The following is a 5,768-nucleotide window of genomic DNA, read 5'->3' as shown; positions in this document are numbered from 1 at the left end:
TTGAAACCCTTTCTCGATTAAATTTATTTCCTGCAAGTTGAAAAAATTATTTCCTCAAGCTCTCAAATTCCTTAAAATTTTGGTGTTCGACGTAGAGTTTTTTTCGCTTGGATCCGACATGGATCCGACGCTAGTTGCTGAAGTAGCAAATTTGATTGTTAATAAATATTTTTCTTTAAAAAATATTTTACTGAACTTAAATTGTACACTTCGAAAGCCGAAAAAAGAGCTATTAAAATTAAGACGTGGCTTTAGGAATTCAGAAGATCAAGAATTTGATGAAAAAATATAATTTTCTACTGATTTTTTTCGCAGCGAAAGCGTTTAAAATTCATTTTTCGGATTTAAAGATGGCATTCTCAACAAGACCATATAAATTTGCTGACAAACAAGATTACTTGACGAACTCCAAAAAAAAGTTCTCCATACCGATCTCAGCTCAATTAGATTTTAGATTCATGTTTATTAGTAGATGTCTGAGACAAGAATTCCAAAAGAAAATTTAGAAGATATCTGGGTGAAATATTGGCCGAAATATATTTTAACGAAATCACTTACATAGACATAAAGGGGTGCTTTGTGGCAAATTCTACGGGGGTTAAGGGTCACTGGAGTCATACTCGCAAACCTCTGGAGACAGAAAGATGTATGCTCATGAGTAATGGAAGACAGATTTATTATCAGCAATAGTATTCTACCGATTAAGGTAGGTTTGCATGGAGCTTCACGAAGCATTCCGGCAGTTCCCCTCTCCTCATGGACTTCTCTCTTCAATTCACAATAAGGCCTACCACCTTTTATTCTATCTAATATCACTATTCTCTTCCTTCCTCTCCCTCGTTTACTCAACATTCTACCCTCTAACACGGTTTTCAACTTGTCCTCCCCGCGAAGTACTCGCTCCATCCATACCTTCTGTCTCCCCCGTATCTCATGAAGAAGCTGCCTTTCCTCACCCACCATGCCCAGAACTTCTTCGTTCCTTTTCCTTTCAGTCCACTTCACCTTCTCCATTCTTCACCACACCCACATTTCGAACGCATCCAGTCTTCTCTCGTCCTCCTTCCTAAGTGTCCACGTCTCCGCACCGTAGAGCGCTACACTCCAGACAACACCACCTAGAGAGGTGTTGCTCCAGATCAAACTCTTCACTAAAATTCTCTTTAAACTCTTACATAACGATCCTCTCATGAGCTCCTACCTGTTCATGAGCGCTCCCTTTGCTAATGCAATTCTCTTCCTGACGTCGTTGCTGCTGTATCCGTTTTCCTATAATGTGCTGCCCGATAAGTTAAATTGCTTTACCTGCTCACGGTTTTCCCCACATAAATTTACCCTGAGTCTCACAGGAAGAAAGACAGTTCCACGTTTAAAAGGGGCTTGAAAGTTAACCTTTTGCTCTGAGGTAAGTGAATTCTAAGCTATCTCCATTGGCATCTTCGCAAGGTCGCCGCATCTGAAAAATATAAATATCAATTATCCTCGTTAAGGCAATAGGAGTGGCACCGAAGAAGAAGAAATTTTAGTGCCTGAAATGGTGAGTCTGAAAGTCCTCACTACTTTCGCGGCTTGGGGTCAAAATTATGTAAATAAGGTTACCATATACGCTGTTATTTAAGGAATTAGGTAGATAAAACCCAGTTATTAAGGGTAAAGTCCAAAATCGCTGTGCAAAAAACCAAAGTCATCATTATATTGAAGTCCTCCATGTTCATCCACTAGCCATGCACGCGGAAGTTACTCATTTAGAACATTTATGTTGGAAGAATATATCCAATATTTGTTAATGGCTACTCAACAGATTTTGAATTTGGTGTTTTTAAGTTTTTTTTTCATTTATGTATTTGTATTATATTCAACTCTTTCTTCTGAGTTACAGCCCTGTCGCGGTAGAAAGGCTTGCGCGTTCCTATGACCCATGGAACTACACTGGCGGGATTTACTCAATTACTCCCGGTATGGCTATCCATAACAGATGAGTCGAAGGGTAGGAACCAAACTAACGGTAGCCCACGTGATGGTGTCACGTAAAAACACTGTTGGAATGGAAGTGGGAAATCCTACCAACTATCTCTTGCCTGAAAACATGGAGTACAACCAAAGCAGCCTCGCAAACTTATCCAATCGGGACCGCCCACTATCGTGGCACGACCCACTTACCTGCCCCTACCCCTATAATCTTGCGTGAGATTGTTCAAAATGAATATTTTCAGTGTAAATATGTGAATACATGATTCATTGCATTGGATTAATTAAAAAAACAATTTGTTTAATTATTTTTTTTCTAAGATAACAATACTAATATTTACGATTACTACGACTGCATTTCTACACTGCTACTCCGCTAAATTAAATTACGCTAAAAAATTATCTGATACTTGTCAGGACCCCCCTCCCTCCATGTGAGATTGGGTAAGAATTGGCTTGACCCCCTCGCCCCCTAAATGCCTCACGTAATTAATGGATGCCTCCTTATATCCTAATTTCACCAAATACATATTTAAAGAAAATACATTGGCACACTTTTTATTAGTAGATATTGGTATTTGTTCCAGGACTGAATGGATTACTCAAGATTATTCACAGTAGAGTGGTGATAAAGAATTCCAATCCTTGACTGAAAGTCATCTAATAAAAGAAAATACCTTCAGAGGATGATATGGAGTGAATGTAATTCATAGTATACAAATAAGACATCATTGTGGCTGTAGTACACTGAAGCACAGTGAGAAACATGGCCAGCCAGAGCTAATGTATACCTCAAAATGCTATTACTAAAACACAAGGATTAATGAAATTGTCGCAAAAATATTTTGCAGACTTTGAGAACATATAAACAAACAACCTACCTTTAAAGATTCTAGATGACAACTCAATTATATTTTATGGTCTTAAAAACAAAACATATATAAACAATTTTAATATTAATATAATAATATTTAGTATATTAAACATATTAAGTTCATCGCAAATTTTTTATATAAAATATAAGATGAATATAGATTTAAGATAGCAAAATGCGGCGCACGTTCCTATAGGAATACATCACTCTCTTTCCCCGTGCATGGGAGATCAGAGATTACTCCTGTCCTTGACACAGATGATGTCTATTCTAGATTTTCCGACTTTATTTCGCCTTTCCGTTCAAATGATCCAAGAAAACTCATCCAATGGGGCCCGTCCGAAATGGGTTGGTGTCACGGCTTTGAGATACGCATAGTCCTGTAAGGTTTAATCACTCGCGTCTTTCAATAAAAGAAGTTCATCGCAAGATTTTCAAATAAAATGTAAGATAAAATTTGATTTCAAATAAAATACGGTGTTGGTTCTTATAGGAAGTGATCACTCTCTTCCCCCGTGGATCGGAGATCAAAGATAACTCCTTTCACTTAGGGGTCCATTTTAGGCATGGGCAAAAAATACCGGTATTCGGAAGTATCGATTGCTATTTGTTTTTCTACTTCGGTAGTACCAGCCAGTATTTTCTTAGCGGTACTACCGGAGTATCGGTACTAGAAATACCGGTACTTCGATGGCGCTGACATCTTATGTGTTATCAATCAACTACCTACTCAGCTACTTAAACAATTGAGTGTTAATAATATACCAAGCGAAGTAGGCCATTTCCAAGGAGGATGTAAATATACTATGTATTTACAACCTCCTTGACCATTTCCAAGAAATAAATACCAATTCACAATGGCTTTCAGGAGGAAGTGTTTATTTAATTAATGCCAAGGATATTTCTCAAGAAATCAAACCGGTGGCTTTAGGAAAAAAACTCATTTGATTAGAGTTCCCGAGTGAACTTCACATGCGCCAATAAAACACCAAACTTTAATGGTATGCACCAAAATCATTGCCTTTAAAACTTCATCGCTGTCACCCTTCCAACTATTAGAGAATCTAGCCTCCATGTATTTTTCCGATAAATTTTCGTAAAAAATCCAGTTTATGATTTTTTCAGTGCATTGTTTCTGTATGTTACGCTAATTTAACGAAATACCGGATAATTAGGTTAAGACAAGCGTTAAATCTCAACTTATTAACATATTTTATCAATTATGAAAGTACCGGTATTTTTTCGGCGGTACTGCCGGGAGAGTACTGTTATACTACTTTTTAATACTCATCACAAAAATACCGGTACTTTTTTAAGTACCGCCCATGCCTAAGTCCATTTCTTTGTCTTTTTTTGTCTTGGTTGCCAAGAAAGGACTGAATTTTTCCTTAACGCCGACGAGACTTTTATGAGAGACATCGCCACCAGTAGAGGGAGAAGATGGCATCCTGCACAGAAGGTAAGAAGTCATTATCTTCTGTTCCCGAGTTACGACGTCACGTCACTTTTCACCATGTACAGTCAATTTCAAAAGTTTTGTGGCGCCACTTCAGCCTCTCGAAGAATTTTAGTTTCCCTTACTCTTATTGTGTTCCATGGTTGCTCACCGATAATATTTCGCTTGTAGGTAAAAATATATGCACTCAAACGGACATATTACTTGCAAATTCATCATTCTGTTTCGATTTATGTCGGATTTAATGATTAATTCTGTGTGCATTTACTGCGAACTTCCTGCTAATCAGCTGATAGGTATGACCCCTTGTCGCCTGTCTTAAACAATTATGTCAACACCAACGCAGAGTTTTTATGCGTCTTTCACCGCCGAACTACGGGCAACTACTTTTGCTAATCCCTAACATTCAAATTGTAGTAGTCATTCATAGAAATTATACGTTTAACCCTACCCAATTCCTAACTTTTAAAGGACTCACTATCGTAAAAAATTTAATAAAGCAGGTGCGGAATTTTTAAAATGATTTGAAATGTAAAGAGAAATATACAACGAGTAAACGACCATAAATATATTAGCAAGAAATATATCAGCATTCTTCAACGTCGGGGATTCTATCTCACGATCATCACCGCCTAAGCCACGCGTTAACTCCACTAAGCCACCGCAACTGCTTCGACTTTAGGTATTATAATAAGTAAAATTAAAAAAAAAAAAACAGTGAACACCGGGGCAAGCACGCAGTAAACGCACACGAAATAAGCATTAAATCCGATATAAATCGAAACAGAATCATCAATTTGCAAGTAACATCTCCGTTTGAATGCGCACATCTTTACTCACAAACGAAATATTATCGGTGAGAAACCATGGAAAACAAAATAAATAAGGGAAAATAAAATTTATCGAGAAGCAGAAGTGGGGCCACAAACTTTGTCCTAGAACTTTTGAAAGTCACTGTACCTCTAGATGAAGCGTTGATATAATAAAACTATGATGAAACTATGACAACAGCTGATTTTCTGTGTAAATAAATGTAAGAAGAATAGCCATGGAAATTTCACCGTATCTTGGCAAAGAACCTTATCAAGGTGTCTCTAGATAAGGAAATAAATTTTATCTCGGGCAGGCTTATGATACTCCATATTCAACCATCTGCCCGAGTACCAAAACATCACTTCAGCTTTCACACTATTCATTGTACCACTTCGGAAACGTATGAGGACCTTACAATTCTGCCACCAAGCAAGAGAAATGCGACATCATTATTAGACAAAGGAGACTAAAATACGAAATTGGAAGAGGCCATTAGGTACCTATGGTCCTTATCGGCGAATAGAAACCGACTCAACTTTCCGGTTCAGTAAGATAGCCACAGGAGCCATCAAGAAAAAAATTGGTCGGCCAGAAGAAAGACAAAAGCCAACACTAAGGGACGCAAAAACTTGCAACTACAGTTGTACCAAGTACATA

The sequence above is a fragment of the Ischnura elegans genome, chromosome 6 (assembly GCF_921293095.1).
Source record: "Ischnura elegans chromosome 6, ioIscEleg1.1, whole genome shotgun sequence".
Classification (NCBI taxonomy): Eukaryota; Metazoa; Arthropoda; class Insecta; order Odonata; family Coenagrionidae; genus Ischnura; species Ischnura elegans.
The sequence above is the reverse complement of the archived record's forward strand: the minus strand, read 5'-3'. Positions refer to the sequence as shown.